Genomic DNA, 22988 nt, shown 5'->3' on the forward strand with positions numbered 1-22988 from the left:
ATCTGACTACATCAACCTATTCGTTAAACATCACAAAGAAAAGATGTGTGAGTTTGCTAGACAGCACGGTATTTGTAACCCGATCGATGTTGGGCTTAACAAATGGGGATTGGAGAGGCGAACGACGTTAGAGGAGGAGAGGGCAAGGAATGAGGCAAAGGAGGAGACAAGAGTATAGATGCAGGTCTTGGACAAGCATGTTGCTACATTATGTGCCAGTGAGTGCTTGAAAACCTTTTTCGTTGCCTGGTTTTAAATATAATATTATCGAGTTGCTAACTGATTGCATTTTATACATCAAGGGATTAGGTTGCAGCGGAGAACTTGCTGTAGAGGTGGCTCGTGCAAGATATGAGGAGAAGAAGTTAGATGCCCATAGATCATGAGCTGGTCGTACCGTTCAATCACCGATTGTGATGTGTGATGATGGAGACGAGGATAAGGACGACACTGGCAGATTGAGTGAGCTTATTGCTTTAGCAGAGGCGGGCATACAGGCGCAGGAGGCTGAGGACGACACAGGCAGACTGAGTGAGCTCATCTCTCTAGCAGAGGCAGGCATTCAGGCGCAGGAGGCTGACGACGACACTAGGCAGACTGAGCGAGCTCATCGCTCTAGCAGAGGCAGGCTTACAGGCAGAGGAGGATGACGACGCGTTCTTCACTCAGGCCGTAGCGGCCGCAGACGAAGTGGAGGCCGCTTACTACAAGCGACAGGCAGGTGAGAGCAACGTAGTTGAGCCTAGCCACAGCAACAGGGTTGTAGTAGAGGACTGGTACTCGGATGATAAGTTGCTTACTCAGTACGTTTCAGATTAAGGATTTGGAAGTGCATTTGCCCCTTTGTCTACTGTCGGCACTTAGTTATACTATTAATATGTTGTGTAATATGACATAGTATCTAACTTTTCATTATGTGGTTGTTTTCATTATCAATGGTCTTAATATTCCGCTTAATGATACAGACTTATTTCTATTTGAACACGTGCTGTAAAAAACAGTTAACGACATACGATATTATAGAAATCAACACACGAAACACATTAAATGGCATGTGACTACAGGTACCGAACCTGGGTAAATAGTTTTCTTTGACTAAACCTAACATGCCTTAGGTAATTAAACCATGCCTTCGGTAATTAAACCTAACATGCCTTAGATAATTAAACCTGGGATTCTCCACAAGAAAAACATAAAGTCATCCTAGTAGTGTGGCCACATAGCAAATTGTGTTGCACCTTCTCCTATAGTAGCCTCCCAGTTGTTGGTGGTGGTGGTGGCGGGGGTGATGGGGGAGACCCCTTTTTCTTGTGGTTAGGGCAGGTGCAATATGGATCATTGCAGAGTGCCTCCTGTGAATCGGCACCATTGTTGTTGTTCGTCCTGTTCGTCATCCTTGTAAGCCGCTGCTAACTTCCCTTTCTAGATCGAAGATACGGTCTTGTAGGTAGTAGATGTACTCCGCATGCGGATAAATAGGTCAAGGATCGACCCACCTACTGAACCCACAGTTTTCTTCTGTCAAGGAAGACTACAAAAAGTATGTCGTGTAAGTGATATACAAGACAAACATATTGAAGAAACAAATAGTAAAAGAAATTACCCATGCTCGCGAGCATTTGAAGAAACGACGACCTCCATCTATTCCCTCGGTGAACATCTGCACTAGGCAGTCCTCACCATGCATGCATTTTGGCCACTCTTCTTTCCTTTCATCGTATCCTGTCAGTGGTGCCTCTTTGGTGAAATTACTTTTGCTCTCAACTGGGAACCTCTCATAAAGAGCTTTCCTCAAAGAAATTGGGACCAAGAGGACCCTCCCACCCCCAGGTAGTTTTCTTCCCCTTTCCTCTCCCTCTGGACGACCCTCCAGACATTGGTACTACAACGAAAGCAAATGCTGAGGAGTGTTCTTCTTCCTTATTGTTTGTGTGAATGAGAGGGAGTGAGTGGTTATTTATAGGTCGAGAGGAGGAAATGGAGGCCTGTCAATGTGCCATGTCAGCGATCCGTGTGCCGCTTTACCTCAGCCCTTGGATCAAATAGTCATAAGATGGATGATGGAGATAGAGTTTAGTTGTGCTTCCTTGCATGTTGTCCTTGCAGCTGAGAGGTCTATATCAGTGATGTGATAATTCGATGATGTCCGTGTATCTGAAAAGTCTATATTTATTCTCTAAAAAGCATAGATTCTCTGAAATGCATAGATTCTTGTACACAGCGTATGTACAAATATCCCTGGATTATAAACAGTAATAAATTTATAGTTAATCTGTGTACTACATTTGTGCCTTTGTACAAGTATAGTATGATTAAAGATTCACGCAAAAAATTCACAAGATACGGTCTTGTATTAGAAGCATCCACAGTTACAAACAGAGACATCAATATATATTCTAAACATTCACTCATCCAACAAGCATAATGCAACCACAACGAATATCACAACTAACATAATATGTCATGCAAAGTACAAATAGTCCACAATATCCATACGGTCCCGAATAATTAAAGATAAGTAAATACAATAGTTCATAGTAACATCTACCACGTCCCTCACTGTCTCCTACTCTTGCCCCTACCCTTGTGACCTAGAGCGCTGGTGCCTGGAGTGTAAGGGTCATGGGGACAGGCAGTCGCCTAGTGCCTAGAGGTGGTGTAGGATAAGTCGATGGAGTGTCATGGAGCTGAGAGGGCCCAAGCTCATCGTGCCTCTTGTCCATGTCATCGTCGTCGTCGGCCTCCTCGTCCTCCTCCTCGTCCCCTGTAGCTGCTTGACTAGAGGAACCCAAGGCTCCTCTTCCTACGGAAGGATCGTACACGTCATGCGTCGTGTTTGTCCTGCAACCACAACGACCAGCCGCATGGCGTAGACGACGTGACAGCCTCTGTTGTACAAAACAATGTTAAGTGAAAGAATATAACGTATTAATGATTTGTTTGAAAGAATATTTGTAATCTTACATCTAGGAAGCCAAGTATGTAGTCATCATTAACTCTAGGCCGAACGCGCTCGATCTCTTCAACTGAGCTTCTCAGTGTATTGCCCTGCAACAATGTTTTCAATATTAAGACTTCTGAACACCTAATGTATTACAAGGGTTATATATTTAGTTTTGTTTTCTTTTGTACAAGAATGTAACTTATTACAAGGGTTATACAGCGCGAAGGTTGCAATAACTACAATAGATAACTCCTAACAGTCGGTCTAAGAACACCTAATGTATTGTTATGTAACTAAACATAACAAAATAAGTCGATTGGCTTACCACTCTATCCAAGATCGGTCCTGCCTCCACCTGCCTTCTTGCACGAGTGGACCGGTCGTACGTCGTGTCCTCATCGTCGGAGGACTCGATGTCGGCTGTAGTCAGCTTCGGTCCACTGTAGTCTGAGCCCGCACCTTGTCGAACGCTGGTACCAAGCTTGGTACCGCCTGAACTCACGGTTCAGTGTGCGGCTCGTTGTTGTCGTCCAGGTTGTCGTGCATCTCCTCCCATTCCTCAATGTAGGACTGGTGGTGCCTCTCCCAGTCAAAAATCTTCTTGTTCCTCTGACGATCCAACCTGCACTGTATATCATCGTTACATTAATCCACGTACGTGGCACCATATTATAATAAATGGACCATCATCATGACTCATTTGAAATATCAAAACACTTACTTGTGTAAGTCAACGCCAGTCGAGAACAGAGGCATAGGCCAAAGCTAGTCTCACTCCAAATTGGCGTGCAACCCTATCTGGCAGGTGGTACTCGATAGCATAGAAGCAGATTAGAGGACACCTCATCCTATAGAAGTAGTCGTCGGCCCCACATACGGTGCTCAGCTGAAAAAGTAGTGCATCCTCTCCACCATATGGCTCCCACTCTACCTGCATCATGTTCAAATAAGATGTTAGATGGTATACTAATCTTTTTAATAGGTTGCATGGAAAATAAAATTTACTTACACTAGACGCCGTCAGCGAATCTAGCTTGTTTGTGTACTGAATGTACGCCCTGATCTATCCTCAGTGTGCAAACCCTGACCTAGGTCCCAAAGGTACACCCACGTCGGCTGGCAACTTGGAGGCTGACCTTGGAACCACTCACGACTGAGCCAGTACCTCTGGACTGACCAACTGGAAAACAAGCCCACATCCACAGCTGTAACAGGTACACGCATCCACCAAGTGATGGGTTCGCCGTAGACCGACGACACCCCTCGCACAGCTGCTGGTATAGAAAACACAAGACTACAGAGCCCCAGCTGTACTGACCCGCCTAGTCCCAGTTACTGAGGCAGTGGATCCACATCCAGGACGCATTGTCACCCGTTGCGTCGGGAAAGAGAACGCAAGCAAAAAGGTGTAGGATCCACTGCCCGGCAGTAGTACACAACCGTCTCCTCATCTGCCTCCTCAGGGCACTGTGCGAACTCTATACGTAGCCATGAGATGGGAACTCTAGAAGTGCGAGCCCCTTGCTCGCCAAGCTCATGCCCAAGGAAGGCCTCCACTCGTGCTCTCCATCCCTCTGACCTGCACTGCCTCGGTGATTGGGTTCCCATGAATCCTTAGGCCTAGCATCTTCTGATAGTCCTAAAGCGAGACTGTCATCTCTCCGAAAGGTAGGTGAAAGCTGTGAGTCTCTGGTCACCACCTATATTTAAGACCAAGGAAGATTACTTGTCAAAAAGTCAATCGCATTAACAAATGGCCATGAATGGAGGCAATGATTCACTTTAATACCTGTCTACCAACGTAGTTATCGCCGCTGAGTTGAACTTGGGCAACCCACGACGAACCTAAAAGGAGATGACATCTAGGCCAGCTCTTTGCAGGAAAGGAGTGTACCTATCGTCGTACCGAATGTCCAAGAACCCACTGTGGGTCCTAGAACGAAGGTGCGGAAGGTCCTGCATCGAATATAACATAGTCACATGTTACTTCACGAACACATGTACGAATAAAACTTATAGATTATTACCTGCCCTAGCGCAACTGAGACGTCCTCTGTGGGTCTCCTCGTACGTCGGGTCGAGCAGGTGGAATTGCTCCATCCTACAAAAAAAGTGAATGAATTAGAATTGCAATGTACAATGAAACATGAACTTATAAATGTATACATAATTGACACAAATACAAGCATAAATTGAGACATGCATAATTAAATATATGATACGACAAAATATAAAATAATACTATAAACCAATAGTCCTACCTCACTAATCTGCCAATGGCAACTTCATGAGTTGTGGCCAAGTCTACCGCACTTGCCGCACTCGTACTGCTCGGGATCAGTAACAAATGGAGTTCCTCTCCCATGCCTAGTTCTTCTGGGTATCTGATCCATAACCATCCTATGCCTCGTCCTTTGCCTTGATCCACGCTTGTTCCAACGGTAAGCTAGATCCGCAATGTACTTCGGCCCATCATAAGGAGGCCACTCTCTAGGGTCCTGGAAAGGCACGAAGCGAGGGCTCCATGTGTTCACAAGCGTGTTGACACTGAACTCATGAGGTATCCTCCTCTCGATATTATAGTTGCGATGCCTAGCTGCTGCCACCAAATGTGAACATACAAAGTGGTATTGCCTTGGTTTACCATAAGTGCACTTGAAATCTTGGAGGACAACCACATGTATCCTCGACTCTCGGACCTCGCCATCGGACGTTGTACCGCCCCTATGCTCGACCTGATAAGTCCCTATGGCGTGGTCAAAGCATGCAACCTCATGTGTGCCAACCCTTTCTCTTGCCTTCTCTAGGTGTGCCTTTGGTTTCGGAGCCCATATCTCTCCATCACTACTCAACTGCAATGCATGGGCGTGTCTATCATTGAACCAGGCAACAAGCTTATAGAAGGTGAATTGAACAATTGCATTCACGGGCATACCACGTATCCCCAATAGCAACTTATTGAATGACTCTGCCATGTTGCTGCACTGAAACTCGTACCTCCAGCCACCGTCGTCATGAGCTCTCAGTCCATTTCTCCAAATCCCTCATCAAACCTGTGAGCCATTGTCTACCTTCTGCATTTGATGTGGTTCTGACCTGCTCTAACTTTTCCCTAAAGTACTTGTCCTCAAGCTGTCGAGCAGCCTCCTGCAACAGATCAAAGTTTTTCTTGACACTGTCCTTCCGTAGGAGATTCTCGGCAAGGTGTCGAGTACACCAACGATGGTGCAAAGGTGCATACCCCTCTAACTGCTCTCGCACGGCATTAAGTATGCCCTGATGCCTATCAGATATGACGCCAACCTCCCTGCCAGGGCCAACCACATGTATCCTGAACTAGCCTCAAGAACCATCCCCAACTGTCATTGTTCTCCTTCTCAACCAAAGCAAATGCCAAAGGAACCAACTTGTTGTTCGCGTCACAGGATATGGCTATAAGAAGTGTGCCCTGGTATTTGCCAATCAAGAACGTACCATCAATGGAGAAGACGGGATGACAATGCCTAAAGGCCTCGACACACTGAGGAAAGCACCAGAAGGCACTGGAAAAATATCTACCTCCCATCCTTCCATGCATTAGGTTTTGGGATGTACTCATAATGCATGCCTAGATTCACCGCTTTGATTGCATTGAAAAGAACTGGCAGCTGCTCATACCCATCCTCCCAGTCCCCATATATCATGTTCCACGCTCGCTGCTTAGCCCTCCATGCTTTACCATAAGTTATCACATATCCTCCATACAACGCCTCAACGGTCCTGATAATTGTTCTCACCTTCATGTTGGGTTCTCCCTGCAAAATTCCCATCAACCGCTTGGCAATGAGGGTAGATGTCAACTGCCGATGCCTCAGTGTCAGCTCATGGTCAGCACAATTGTGTGGCCCAACTACTTTTGTGATCTTCCATTTTCCGGTCACCTGTTGCTTCCTTGCACAAACCCTCCATGGGCAGCGTTCCTTGTCACACACAACTGTGTAACGGCGCTCCACATATGAATGCAAATACCCTGTAAGGCCTCTTTCGTATCACTGCAAAAGCCTGCAACCACCTCTTCAAAGCAGGGAGGTCATTGAACACCCTCCCCTCCTCAATTACCATGTTAGGACCGGCCTCAAGAGCTTCTAGGAGCTCATCATCACGTCCTTCTGCAAACGCCAGATCAGAATGAGCAAGATCACTAAACTCATGAACTCTAGGATCACGGCGGTCGGGAAAGATACGTCTCATCATCTCAATATCACTCTCCGTCAGCTCTCCAATAGGATGATCATCATCAGAATCAAGAGCCCTAGCCATCTCATATGGCTCCGAATCATTTATAATTTCAACATTATTGGAGCCACGAAATCCATCTGAAAAAGTGCACTTGCGCAGCAACATGGGGCATATCGATATTCTCAGGAATGTCTCCTGCAATGTCATTACAGAAATGAGGAAAGAATGAAATAAATAGATGTAAGGAACGGGATAAGCTCCTCAAAAACCATGCGGTTAAGACACTTACTCGGATGATTCTGTGTCAAAGGGATCTCATAAGGAGGATCTGCCACGAAAACATGAGTATGACAACCATCTCCAAATAACGCATTGGGGGCAGATTGAGCATCAGGAACCGTAGGCGCAATCTGCACATGCAGATAAGGTTCCGGAACTGGGAGGGTCGATGTGTGCCGGATGATCCATTGCTGGGGTAAACCCATGAGGGATTGGATCAACTAACACCCAACGAACAACCACGTCCAAACATTGCAGCTGGCTTTTCATAGCCGATCTCACATAGTTGTCCCACTGATCCGCACAACCAATTGAGATCATTCGCCTGAAGATGTTCGGAGGACAACCTAGGTGCAGTACACCATCAACTGCAATGTCATCATCTCCAAAGCAATGCAGCTCCTCCCGAGCCCTTGCAACCATATCACTAAATGAAGGCCTATCATTGAATAGCACAGGCACGCTTTGCATGTCAAGAAACTCAACATATCCATAACGATCGCTTTCAACCGTGCCTCCATGATATATGGTCACTAGGTTGTCCATCTATTTAAAAAATGTAACGAAACACATGTCCTTTAGTCCAAATTATACGATAGATAGTACCTAACAAGTACTTTCTAACTACAAACTAAGTAATCATGATAATAACTACGTATATATTTATAGTGTACTCACTAAATAGCAAGATCATATATAGTTAACTACAAATATAACTACATATCTAAGTAGCTATCTAACTATATCTATTTATCAATGTATCTATGTTTCTATCTATCTACATATATATATATAACTAAATCAACTAACAAAGTCATGACAATATAACTAGTCAATAACATACACCAACTAAATAGGTACATTGCATATTCATATTTTATACCTTTTCGGGTCGACGGACGATGGGCGTAGGTCAAGGCGAATATCCGGGACTGCGGTGGCGCGGCCAACGATAGAGGTGGCGCGCGGCGGTCGCGGGGTGGCCGGCGCTCTGCGCTACGAGACCGGCTCGACGGCCGCGGGAGGCGGGGCGAGGCGAGGACAGCGGTGGACGTCGGCAAGGCGGGGCGAGGCCGAGGCCGGCGGTGGAGACAAAGGCTACGACGACGGTGGAGGGCGTGGCGGCTCGGCGCTGCAGCCAACCAACGGCCAACAGCGCGAGGGCACGGCGGCGCGGTGCAGGCTCAGGCGAGGCCACCGGAGCAGCAGTGGCTCGGACGGGCCCGGCGTGGCGCGGGCTCGGTGCGGGTAGGCGCGCGCGGCGCGGCGTGGCGGGCGCGGGCGGGCGGGTGCCGCGGCGTGGCGTGCGCGGCGCGGGGCGGGCGCGGGCGGGCGCGGGCGACGTCGGGTGCGGGCGGGCGGCCGGACGCGGGCGTGGGCGCGGCGGCGGCGGTGGGGGCTGGCTAGGGCAAGGAGATGGGGAAGAAGGCCGGGTAGATATTTTGGCCGAGCTCGGCGCCAGAGTGAGTGGCGCCAAGATCTACGGCGCCGAGCTCGGCGCCAGAGTGGATGGCGCCGAGCCCCTTGCAGGCCGTTTGCCCGTGGCCAGGAGCTCGGCGCCAGTCACCGTGGCGCCGAGCTCGGCGCCACTCACCCTGGCGCCGAGCCAAGGGTCCATTTCTGGAATTCTTTCCGCCAGGGGTCTATTTGAGAGAAACTTTTGAAAAAAGGGCCAAAAAGTAAAAAATTCGGGCGCGGCGGGGGCGTGGGGTGGGAGCGAGAGGGGTGTGGGCAACCGACCGTATTGCGACGAATAAAATCAACAAAAATGAGTATTTTACGTAGACGACGGGAGACGATAGAAAGTGATTCCAACCATTGTAAAAGGTCTCAAAAGATATTATCATGTGGTCAGTATACATTTTCAACATCAATTCATAAAAAACTTTGGGTCTTTGTTGTCCTTGTTGTTTTTACCTGATGAATAACATTTGCAGTGGTGAGTTCTTGACAACTTAGTCAACTGATTTTATTTTGTTGTTGTGACAAAAATTGCTATCAGGAAATGGATTCGTCAACAGAGAACAATTTGAATGGCAACCATAGCATTAAAAGAATTGATGTTCTTTTGCACTGATCATCTTCCACCTCGCCACCGTCGCCGCCCACTGCCCCGCCGCGGCCGCATTAGGGTTTCGCCAGAGCTCCACGGCCGCGGCTGCAGAGCTCCGGCGAAACCCTAGCGTGACCGCGGCGGCCTTCATCTTCCCCTCCCCGATCTTAGGCTTCCATGGCGTGCTCTAGCCATGGCGTCGCAGCCCCGACTTGGACCGGCCGCCAGGGCCCCTAACCGCTCGGCCATCGTCCCTACCGCCTGGCCAGCCTGCCTCCCCCGGCTGGTCCCTTCTAAGCCCGCCGGAGTTGGGGAAGAAGAGGGGGAGAAGCCGGAGAGGAAGAAGAATGAGAGGGGGAGAAAATCGAGTGCTGAGAGGGGGCTAAACAACCTAGTGTTGTTTAGCAATTCTCAAAGATATTTATCAAGAGCACAAGAAATTAGCAAATGAATTCAGCCTTTTCCAGAAGGAGCTGGTACATGTGTAGTGTTACGACAGGGTGCTGAGATATTGTCATATATACCATTTCTTCCCCATGCTCATACAGCTGATTTAAATGGAAATTGTTTTTATATGCAGCTGAAAAGATTGAAAAATGAGAATTTGTCTCTTCTTCCCCTGGACATTAATCTAACTGGCCCATCACTCGGTGGTTTGGAAAGGACATTATCACAACATGATATGGTATATCCTGTCTGTATAGTAAACGTGAACCTGTACTATGATATATCTCATTCTCATTTTTGCATTTGTGAAACGAATCAGCCGATTAAAAAGCAGATGAAGCCCAGACTGCGCAAAAAAGCAGATGTATTTTTGCATTTGTTACTATTTTAGGCAAATGAGCATTTGCAAAATATTTTTCCTTAGCTTCCTGGTTCTGGCAATGCCTTGGAAAGAGTACTGGCTTTGCAACTAGAGCTTGCAGAAGCTCTCCAAGCAAAGAAGAAAACAGACATTCTTTTCCAGAGGTAACTAGTACATTCGAAGAGAACTGTTGTTATTTCTTTTCATCCCTGATCTAATGAAGCAGATGCCTTTTCTTACCTAGATTGAAACTACAATTTACATTGCTCCTTGTTAGTAAAAACAAGTCAGTCAAATTTAACTAAACACCATCTCTTTGATTCCCTTTGCTCCTTGTTAGTTCATTCTTGGAAGCAGCACAATGATGAAGCATTACTCTTCCAAAGCTTCAGATGATAGGATTTACTAGGCCTCTATATACAGATCTAGTGGGTAAAACTTGACTTAGATGAGATGACTTGCTGATGTATCTCACTAAACCGTGTCGCGGCCGAGGTGCCGATGACGTAGTAGCCACAGCGGGTCGGAGTAGAGGTAGCCGTGACGCGCCCGCTAGGTCGTCGTAGGTAGCAGCAGTGCAGGCGTGGTGCTGTGGCGGCAGTGAAGGCGATGGAGCTTTTCGTCGCTTACAACGCCCCTCTCGATCGGTCTAGGGATAGGACATCGGTGAGGGGCTGGCGGCTGCGGTGAACCTTTTTTCTTCAGCCCTAGCCCCCATCTCCTATTTATTGCGCTGCACGACAGGGGTCCATCAGCCAGTAGAAAGGCTGAGCGCCCCCGATCAGGGCGCGAATCAAGGGCCCAATTGGCCGTTGGGTCAATTGGTGGAGATCAACCTAACATTCATCCCCTTGATCTCACCTTATGACTTAAACTTAACTTTTCTTTTCTTTTTCCCATTCCATCACAGATCAGTGCATAGAGTGTGCATCGTCATCACGGTCAGTTGTCCACTAGATTAAACAGCTACAATGCACCTCTCTGTTTTGAAACAGATTCTCAACTAGGCCCTTAGTATCCAAAAATCATAGGCTTTCCCGTAAACCCATGTCGACTGTGTGTTCTCTGAACGCACTGGGTGGTTAGCCTTTGGTAAGCGGATCAACAAGTACTTGCTTGGTACTCATATGCTCAATGCTTTCAAAATGATTCTGGATTTTCTTCTTTACAACATATAACTTAACATTAATGTGTTTGACAAGCACACTTGACCTGTTGTAAAGGAGTTAACTACTTTAAATGATTATTGTTGTTGACTATCATTGTTAAATCTGGGTACTAATTCTCTTAACCTTCTTTTGCTTGTTCCTTAAGCCTCATGTCAAGCTATACTATGGTATGCATCACTAATGACACCATAACTGTTTCTTTAAAGCTTTTCCACAATAATACTTTAACTACGAGTGTTAGCAACTACTGTAGATTTCATTACACATCTCGCCAAGACTTAACATTTGTACCATCAACTATTTGAGATTACTTGTTCTTTCTTACTCAGCATGAGGCCTATGATACTTTACAAAATTGCAAGATATTCTTCAACTCCATTCCAGTGATCTATATCTGGACCGGACTTCTGCCAAAATATCCTGGATACGCAAACTACGTCAGGGTAAGTTCTTACTTGCACTTGTACACTCATCAAGCTTCCAACAGCTGAAGCATATGGAACCATATTCATTTGATCGATCTCATATCGATTTCTGAACACTTAAAGTTCCCAAATCTATTACCCTCGACTATAGGAGCAGTCGTAGGTTTACTCGCATGCATACTTTATTTCTTTAGAATCTTTTCTAAGTATGCCTTTGCGATAGTCCTAATATCCCATTTTCTTCTATCTCGGTGAATTTCGATTCCTAGAACCAATGATGCTTCACCAAGATCATTCACATTGAAACTTGAGGATAAAAACTTCTTCTTCTCCAATGACAGATTAACATCACTACTAGTGAGTAGAATGCCATCTATTCACAGGATGTGGAAAATAATTTTTTTATTCTTAAACTTCGCATAAACGCTATTGTCCTTCTCATTTTCTTTAAAGCTCAAACTTTCTCATTGTTTCATTAACTTCAAATACTACTGTCTTTTGACTTGTTTAACTCATAAATGGATTTCTACAGGCGACATCACATACGTTCTTTTTCTTCCACGATAAAACCTTTGGGTTGTGCCATATAAACGTGTTCATACAAATCCCCGTTGAGGAATGCCGTCTTTACATCCATCTGATGTAACTCTAAATCATAATGTGCCAATAACACCATTTTGATTCTAAAGAATCCTTGCATAAGACTGGAGAGAAAACTCTCATTGTAATCTATTTATTCTCTTTGCGTAAAGCCTTTTTCCTATAAGTTGTGCTTTATATCTTTCTACAATTCCTTTGGAGTCACGTTTTGTGTGGTAGACCATTTTACAGTCTACTGTTTTGGCTCCATTAGGAATTTCTTCTAAGTTCCAAACATCGTTGGTATTCATCGAATTTATTTCAACTTCCATAGCTTCTTGCCATTTAAATGAGTAAATGCTTCTCATGGTTTCTTTAAATGAGGTGGGATCACCCTCATTTGAATTTCTTTATTAACATAGACTTCATGGTCATCAGAAAAACTGATTTACTAATTCTTTAAGACCTTCTGGGGCCTCAGCTACTGACACTTTCATATGGGACTGTTGTTACTCTTCATTGTCAAGAGGCAATTAATTCTATAGGCTCCTATATTACAAGATCCTTGTTTACATTATTCATCTTCTTCGAAGAGCTAACAACTAGTGTTGTATTAGTCATACAACATCAACAGGTATTGAGAAACTTGTTGCTCCTAAGTCACTGGAGTGGGCACACAGTTCCTCTTCTCTTCAAGTCTTAGGTCTCTACATACCTCTACATACCATGCCCCCCTAGATCTTCCCATCTTTTCTAAAAATGGTGTATCTTCAAATATCTTATTTTGGGTTTGATATGTTAAAACCTCGTATGGCGCTTTAAGCACCACCTTAACATCTTTGAGGCTGACTACGCTATCTTCCTATCGGAACTTTAAAAGGTCCAGGAATTTAGCTATTTCTCCGCTCAGAGGTATCATTGTTGTGACCGTTGTACTCCTCCAACAGTCGCATTTATCTTAATTAATCTTTATCTCACTCTTAAGAGTATATTTCTTAATTGATCTTTATCTCACTCTTAATGAAGAGTATTTTTCTTAATTGATCTTAATATTCTTTCCCTCGAAATATGGCATGAACTTTACTGCCATAATTTCGAGAACTATTCAAAAAACTTGTTAACGAGGAGACACTTATAACTTACTTCATTCACATGATTATGTTATGTAAATAAAGTTATTTCTTGATCCGTTTAGGAGTACATTTTCCTTATTTCACTTCAAGAACTCAACAAGGTCTTTCATTAGCAGTACTTTTGCAAGTCACGCTTGCATATTGTCTTATCTTTTGGTTAGTATTGACCATGACGATGCATTTCTATTATGCCACGATCAATACTAGGACAGCATAAGAGCTACCCAAACTTCTCTCGCTATGCGGGATACAAAACATGTGAATCATCATAAAACTTCTCCCGCCATGCAGAATTGACTAGCATAAGTACTATGCCAAAACTTGTCCCCATGCAGGATAAATCTATACACAATTTACTGTAATGAAAACTTAGTCATGACGACTAAAACATTCACTTATTTCTTTATTTTCCAATTAAATCTTTCCATTGGTTCCAATTTAATCAGAAAATTAGTAAACTAAAAAAATAGTCCTGAACCGGCTTGACTCAAGCCTTTTTATTCACATAGCCTAATATTGCAGCCGAGTGATCTCGGTTAAAATTAAAACACACAAGATGTAGCCGTGACGTGCCCGCTAGGTCGTTGTAGGTAACAGCAGTGCAGGCGCGGTGTTGTGGCAGCGGTGAAGGCGATGGAGCTTCCCGTTGCTTACAGTGCCCCTCTCGATCGGTCTAGGGATAGGACATCGGTGAGGGGCTGGCGGCTACGGTGAACCTTTTTTGTCGAGCCCTAGCTCCCACCTCCTATTTATTGCGCTGCGCAACAAGGGGCTCATTAGCCAGTAGAAAGACTGAGCGCCCCCGATCAGGGCACGGATCAAGGGCTCAATTAACCGTTGGACCAATTGGTGGAAATCAACCTAACATCAGGGACATCAATGAACTGATACAAGATACTATGGAGTTGAAGAGGAGGCTGATGGCTGTGAAAAATGAGCAAAAGGAGATGCAGGGCAGGTACCCAGAGCTCAGCTTGCAGTTCGCCAAGGTGGAGGCCTGGAGGGTGAAAGACAAAAGCTCGAAATGAATCTGAAGAAATGAACACCATGGAAATCATAGGAATCAATGAGAGAAAAAAATGTAAGCCAGTTGCAGGCTTTGTAAACAATCTTTTGCAACGGCAACGGAATACATTTTGTAATGTAAATATGAGTAGAATCTCAGCATCTGTATCAATTGTAGAGTTGCAAGTGATATGCATAAATGTAACACCTTGTACAAGCATTTCCAGCTCAGAAATAGTCTTGTTAATTGATTGTTCTTTGCCAACTACCAGCAGCCTTTCAAGGATGTATTCACGCCCGCAGATTGTATTCTACAGTTCTTTGGATAGGTCTTTAACGTCGACTGAAACCTCTCCTTGTTCTGATGATGGTACTGGCAAACAGGAGGAACCTTCTGATATTCACTTTCATTCATGAAGCTCTGAAGTGAAAACCAAAGATTCCTATGGCGACGCTCATGAGGCCTCCAGCAGCAACACTTGCGATCGAAGAAGAACCGAAGAGATTTTGGAGCTTTGCTTTGCTACTGCTAGTTTGAGAGAAGAGCAGACATGGAGTTGAGCGGGGGCAGAGTTACGGGAAAGATAGAAATACTTTTTTTATTCATCATGCGGGTCCCACTATATAACTCAAACCGAGACAATGACCGAGTGGCACGAGAGGAAACTAAAAAGATTTTGAAGCCAGTTGAAGGTACTTTGGTTATTTTATCACCCTGTTTAACACCATCTGAGACCAAATAGATGGCAGTGTCATGTAGGGCAAAAAAAAAAAAAAAAAAAGCTTCAACCAGTGTTACTAAATGCTGAAAATCTTTTTTAATGGCTCATATAGAATTTTGCACTTTTATGATGGCTCAAAGGGAAAAGCCAAGATGTTTAAACTAACAATAAATTCCTACTTCCCTCAAGAGCTTTGAAGATTACTAGCAAAAGTGTCCGTGCGTTGTAACGGGAGAAAATGTATAATGTCATCCAAAGTTTTAACGTCTATGTCTTGTGTTGTCTTGAAAGCAACAGTTTTTCATTTATATCATTATATTTTTATTGCACTTGACATTATGCTTTAAAACATATATATAAATATTTTTGACTCAATATATTTTCTTCTACTTAAGTAATCAACTGCATCTATGCCACAGCGCAGGGACTCTCTTACAAACACGAAGGGCCAAGGCGCGCACATTTTCACTTCCACTTCCAATTATAGCATCAAAGAATCAACAAATGTAATGGAACATACTGCATATTAGTGAATTTACATAGTATATAAACACTTCATCTTGTAATTTTTGTTAAAGTCGAGACCAATCGCACACAGTTAATCAATGAGGAATATCACCAGTGAAGCATCTTTTTTTTTACTTCAGCTCCATGACCTAGAGTAGCTCCAGTGATGGAGATGAAGCTATTTTGGTGAAATATTTGGTTAAACAGCTCCTTATGGTAGTTGAAAACTGTAAAATATTCATACTACTATCTTTTATTTTCTTTCTTTTTTTGTCATCTTTCTTTTTATTTTTTTTCTCTTCTTTCTCATCCTTACCTCCTAGCTCGTACTCGGAGGCACGAGAGGCCTCATCCACTCGCACCGAGTCCTCCAAGGCACTTCGTCTGCCTGAAGCCTTGCCAAGGTGACCATGGAGCACTAACGGGCTGACGTTCACAACACCCCATCGACCACACGGAGCCCCGACGCGACCACGCCCCAGGCAGCTCCACGAGACAGCGTCCCCGTAGCCTGGCAAGTCCATGCGACGGAGCCCCGACAGCCACACACCCCAACGACTTGGCAGCCTCGCCCGCATCGCCGTCTCCTTTCTCCATGACCTTGCCTCCTTGCCTCGGTCTGTGGGGGTATTAACCCCTATACCCTTACGACTAGGCTTGGGCCGGCCCGGACCAGGGGGTCTGGCCCACTAGAAGACGACGCGTGGCCCAGCCAATCTGCTCGGAGTCCCGCGCAAGGAATCAAGATAGACTTGGAGATCAAGCAAGATCCTGGTCGGTTAGAATAGGAATCCTTATCCGGCCACCTATGGCAATTGTAACTGGTTAGGATTAGTTTCCAGATCTGTAACCCTGCCCTCCAGACTATATAAGGCGGGCATGGGACCCCTCTCAAAAACATCTCTCATTGACATACAACAATACAATCAGACGTAGGACGTAGGTATTACACCTTCACGGTGGCCGAACCTGGATAAAACCTCGTGTCTGTCTTGCATCACCATCTTGTTTGTAGCTTACGCATCTGTCTGCCGATAATCTACTACCTTGGGCATACCCCTAGGTAGACTGCCGACCATATTTCATTGACAGTGGCGCGCCAGGTAGGGGGTGTGCGTACTGCTCCCCAGAAGAACAAGATGGTCATCATCCCCGGATCCATGGCTACGCCGAACGGCCTCACGTTCACCATCGGCCATATCACTTGGACCACTGGCTCCGACAACTTCATCGCCATGACCACGGAGGAGGCGCGGATCCGATCTGCGTCGACCACTGCTTCACCGGCATCGGCTACGGCTCCGACCACGTTGGATCTGGCTCCGGCTACGCCAGCATCGTCTTTGGCCACGCTGACAACCCATCGTCCGCTTCCTCGCTACAAAGGGAGGCAGATCGACAACACCGACCTGCTCGACTCCATCGATCAAGTCGGCACCAAGCTTGCTGAAACCCTAGCTCTGGTAGATTCGATTCAAAATCAACCTACCGAGCAGGTAACCACTACCCACAACAGATCTACCCGACCAGCTCGGGCCAGTCATCCTGCACGACTTGGTACGGATCTCGTGGTCACGCCTACTCCTAAAGGGCGTTCCGTTCGTCGTCGATCAACCCCCACAACGGGTCTCCGGCTCTCCGAGTGCGAAGCCTTGATGGAGAATTTCTAGGCTCAGCCCTACGGCCTGTGCAACTTTGTCAACATGGTTCGGATCGAGGAATATCAAGAAGGGTCAGTCCACACAGTTCAAGAGGGTGGTTCAAGCTCCCCGTCTAGCATCGCATCTATTGGCTCCGTCCACACTGAGCTCCAGTGTCATGACAATGAAGAAGTTGAGTATGATCTAGATATCCTAGACCAATCCCTAGGTTTCCCATGATTCCCATCTTTCCCACCAAGGCAAGGAGACTTGATCAATGTCGTCAGTAATGACAAGCCTCCGGCAGTTGGCGAAACAGAACAAGAAAGGCTAGCACGCGAAGCACACAATATTGATCGATTTAATCGCCGACAAGCTAAAGCCGAGGCAGAAGAGGAGGCACGACGCATAAGGGTCTAGCCACGCGATCTTAACAATGCCTTTGATAGGGTAGGGGACAAGCAGGTCTTCAGGACTCCAATCGCCAACGTAGCTGTTGCTATGGCGACAATGCAATGACTACCCAATACCCTAGAAATCTAGGTAGTTCATGATGATATACAAGCTTACCTGACAGCTGCCATGGACCAGACCGTAGAGATTGCAAACCAAGCCCAGGCTCCATCCGTCTCAGTCGAATCAAGCCACAACCACCAGTACTCAAGTCGCTCACAGCCATCCAACCAACGTGGCTCATGCAACAACGACCCATCAGACAACCATCAAGGCAGAAACGGTGGTCATGATGGTGGTCGAGACGACAACCGCCACAACTACTAGGATGACAACCGCCGCGACTACCAGGACGACAATCGCCGAGACAACCACAGCAATCGTCGTAATAACCGCGGTCGCAGGGTCAACTAGGGGGGCAATCGAGATCGCCGTGATGGCAATAGCGATCTCCACCATTACCTCGGAGAACGTGATCTGCGCGATCGCATTAACCAAAGAGCCAACGATCGTGCATCCCATGAAAGCTATCGCTGTATGGAATATGATACCACCCACGGCCCTTTGGGTTTGAAGCAGTTTTCCCCTCACCTTCGCCAAGTCATATGGCCCAAGAACTTCAAGCTTGAAAAACTTCAGAAGTACGACGGCAAGGAGAACCCCGAGTTATGGGTCATGCTCTATGAAACCACATGCAGATCAGCCATGGCTGACGAGCACGTCATGTCTAATTACTTCCTAGTCGCCATCGGCCATGCAGGCCACCAATGGTTGGTCAGCTTGCCGGCGAACTACTTTGATTCTTGGCAAGAGCTCAAGCAAGCATTCATCGACAACTTCATTGCTACTTACGAACAACCCGGCAACAAATATGATCTGCAGCAGATTCGAGATCGCAAAGATGAGCCACTGCGCGAGTACGTCCAACGCTTCTCGGAGATGCGCATCAAAGTCCCATCAATTTTCGACAACGAGGCAATCGAAACTTTCATCACTGGTTTCCACTTCCACGATGCCCTAAGGGACAAGCTCCTCCGCAAAAGACCTAAATTGGTCACAGCGCTCGTAGCCACTGCTAAAAAATATACGGATGCCAATGATGCTAAAAAGATAATCATAGAAGAAGTAGCATGGGTTCCACGCTCCGACCACCCACCACACCACGACGACTACCGCGGCAACCGTGGTTAGAACGACAATTTTGATCGACGCAACCAGCGCAACGATTCCCGCAACCACCACGACCAGCGTAATCGCCGTGACGATTATAGGGGCAAGCGTGCTCGGGAAGATGACGGTGAAGTCAACACTGTTAAGAAAGGTGGCGGACATCGCAACTACGAAGAAGACTACGCCAAAGCATTGAAAGGACCCTGCCAGCTCCATTCCAAGTCAAACCATACCATGGAGAATTGCCATGTTCTCAAATCTATCTACACGCGCCAATAGGCTCCGGATACATCCGACAAGCCTAACGACGCAGAGGAGCAGCATAACGAGGACAACGATGATGAAGACGCAGATCCCCGTCACAAGTACGTCAAGCCAACCGACCATGTCCACACCATCATTGGGGGCAGAGTGTCCATCGAGACCAAACGAGAACACAAGCTGCTCGCCCATGCTTGCTTGAACATGGCCAATGCCGACAACCTCATCACCGATCCACACCTCCCTCCTTAGTCCCACCATGAGATCTCCTTCAGTAGAAAGGACCAATGGGCCGCCATACCTGAGCCAGGGCATTTTCCTCTGGTCCTCGATCCTTGTATCAACAAGGTTCAGTTCGATAGAGTACTGATTGACGGCGGCAGTTCCATCGATATACTATTCAAGAACAGTTTGCCAGCCCTGAAGATAACCTAGGCTGATCTCAAGCCATACGAGGCATAGTTCTAGGGTGTTCTCCCTGGACAGAGCTATACACCTCTCGGGCAGATCACGCTACCTGTGCAATTTGGTACCCCAGACCACTTCCGCACCGACTACATCAACTTCATGGTCGCCAACTTTGAAGGCACCTACCATGCTATCCTTGGTCGACCAGCGCTCACCAAGTTCATGGCCATACCTCACTATTGGTATTTGGTGCTCAAGATGCCTACTGAGAAGGGGGTTCTAACTCTCAGGGGCAACGTATACGCCGCTTACACCTGCGAGGATGACAACTTCAAAATAGCAGAGGCTCATGACCTCTCTATTCGCATGGCCGAGACCACACTCGATGCCAAGAAGACCCCAGCCAATCACCTGAAGATCCCAGAGCTCGAGGCTCCTCGCAAGAACATCAAGTCTAAAGAGCACAAAGAGATCCAGCTGGTCGACGGTGATCCTAGCAAAACGGCCCTTATCGGGGCCAACCTGGATCCTAAATAGGAAGACGTGCTCGTCAGGTTCTTGAGAAGCAATGTGAGTGTGTTCGCATGGAAACCCGTTGACATGCCCGGTGTACCTCGGAACTTGATCGAGCACTCCTTAAATGTCGATGGCAAGGCCAAACCCATCAAGCAGAAGCTACAACGGTTCGCTCATGACAAAAAGGAGGCTATTAGGGTAGAAGTTACATGGCTTTAAGTAGCCAGATTTATCAAAGAAGTGTATCATTTGGAGTGGTTAGCCAACCCAATTCTTGTACGCAAAAAGAATAAGGAATGGAGAATGTGCGTTGATTACACTGATCTCAACAAACACTGCCCTAAAGACCCCTTCGGCTTACCTCGCATAGATGAGGTTGTAGATTCAACTGCCAGTTGTGAGCTGCTTTCCTTTCTCAATTGCTACTCTGGTTATCACTAGATCGCTCTAAAAAAGGACGACCAGATCAAGACATCCTTCATCACGCCCTTCGGTGCCTACTGCTACACGACCATGTTGTTCAGGCTCAAGAATGCCGGGGCTACCTACCAACGTGCCATACAGGCCTGCCTCAAAGACGAAATAAAAGACAACCTTGTCAAGGCTTATGTTGATGATGTAGTTGTCAAAACCAAGGAAGCGTCCATCCTTGTTGACAACCTAGAGCGTACCTTTGCAGCCCTTAACACATTCCAGTGGAAGTTAAACCCAAAGAAGTGCATCTTTGGTGTTCCATCTGGTATACTGCTCGGCAATGTCGTTAGTCATGATGGCATATGCACTAACCCAGAGAAAGTAAAAGCTATCTTGGACATGAAGCCGCCCAAAAAGGTGAAGGATGTTCAGAAGCTTACCGGATGCATGGCTACCCTCAGTCATTTCATATCAAAATTAGGTGAAAAATGACTACCGTTTTTTCAGCTGCTCAAAGCATCCAAGAAGTTTGAGTGGTCGGAGGAAGCAGATGCTGCCTTTACATAGCTGAAACAATTCCTTACATCATCTTTGGTCCTCACTGCTCCTAGGGAAGACAAAACCCTCTTGCTTTACATTGCGGCAACTAATCGAGTGGTCTCCACTGCTATGGTGGTCGAGCGCGATGAGCCTAGCCACGTCTATAAGGTACATCGACCAATTTATTTCATCAGTGAGGTGCTCAATGAATCCAAGACCAGGTACCCATAGATTCAGAAACTGATCTACGCCATACTAATTACATCCCGAAAGTTGAAACACTACTTCGATGGATATCGTGTGGTAGTCATGACCGAGTACCCTCTGGGAGACATCATTCACAACAAGGATGCGAATGGGCGCATCGTCAAATGGGCAATGGAGCTATGCCCTTTCTCCTTGGAATTTGCAAGCCGTACTACAATCAAGTCTCAGGCACTTGTCGATTTCATCGTCGAGTGGACAGACTTAAGCACACCTGCCTCTTAGGGGCCCACCAAGTATTGGAAGATGTACTTCGATGGCTCTCTCAACATCGATGGCACAGGGGCAGGAGTCCTTTTCATATCACCATCCAAGGAGCAGCTCCAATATGTCCTCAGGATTCATTTCCTGGCATCTAATAACGCCACCGAGTACGAAGCATGCCTACACGGTCTGTGCATCATGGTCAAACTCAGTGTCAAGCATCTCTATGTCTATGGAGACTCAGCTCTAGTCATCAACCAACTCAACAAGGACTGGGATACGACCAGCGAAAAGATGGACGCATACTGCAAATCGATCAGAAAGCTAGAAGACAAGTTCTATGGCATCGAGTACACACATGTGGTCCAGGACAAAAATCAAGCAGCAGATGCGCTGTCAAAGTTAGGATCATCCCAAGCCAAAGTCCCACATGGTGTATTTGTTCAAGACCTGCTCATGCTCTCCATCAAAGAAGAAGATCCCGCGGTCGACAAGCCTCTAGACCAGCTATTAGTGGCTACGGTTCCGGTGTCAAACACAACCGAACCACCTCCGACAACTAAGGAGCCTGACTAGAGAGTACCTTTCATCAAGTACCTAATAGATGGTAGCGGTTACACTGATTGGACAGAAAACGAATGCCTAATGCGTCGCAGTAAGCAGTATCTGCTCGTCGATGGCAAATTATGGCGTAAGAATGCGAAGGAGGAAATCTTGATGAAGTGTATAACCCAGGAGGATGGTGAACATCTCCTGGATGAAATCTACTCTGGCTCCTACGGCAACCATGCAGCCTCGAGAACGCTGGTTGGCAAGGCTTTCCAAGTAGGGTTCTATTGGCCGTCAGCCGTAGCCGATGCAGAGAAGCTAGTCTGCCATTGTGAAGGTTGTCAGTTCTTCACCAAGAGAATCCATGTACCAGCACATAAGATTCAGACTATACCAGCCTCTTCACCCTTCGCATGCTGGGGACTAGATATGATCGAGCCTTTCAAACCAGCCCCTAGGAAATTTACATGCGTCTTTGTGCTGATCGACAAATTCTTCAAGTGGATAGAGTACATGCCCTGGTCAAGGCATCTTCAGAAAAGGCTATCGTGTTCATCGACCAAGTCATCCATCGCTTCGGCATACCTAACAGCATCATTACTGATCTGGGTACTCAATTCACTGGGAACGCTTTTTGGGACTTCTGCGATGAAAGGAGCATAGTAGTAAAATACGTCTCGGTGGCGCACCCTAGAGCTAATGGACAGGTCGAGCGAGCAAATGGTAT

This window comes from Miscanthus floridulus, chromosome 15 (assembly GCF_019320115.1).
Source record: "Miscanthus floridulus cultivar M001 chromosome 15, ASM1932011v1, whole genome shotgun sequence".
In the NCBI taxonomy this organism is placed as follows: Eukaryota; Viridiplantae; Streptophyta; class Magnoliopsida; order Poales; family Poaceae; genus Miscanthus; species Miscanthus floridulus.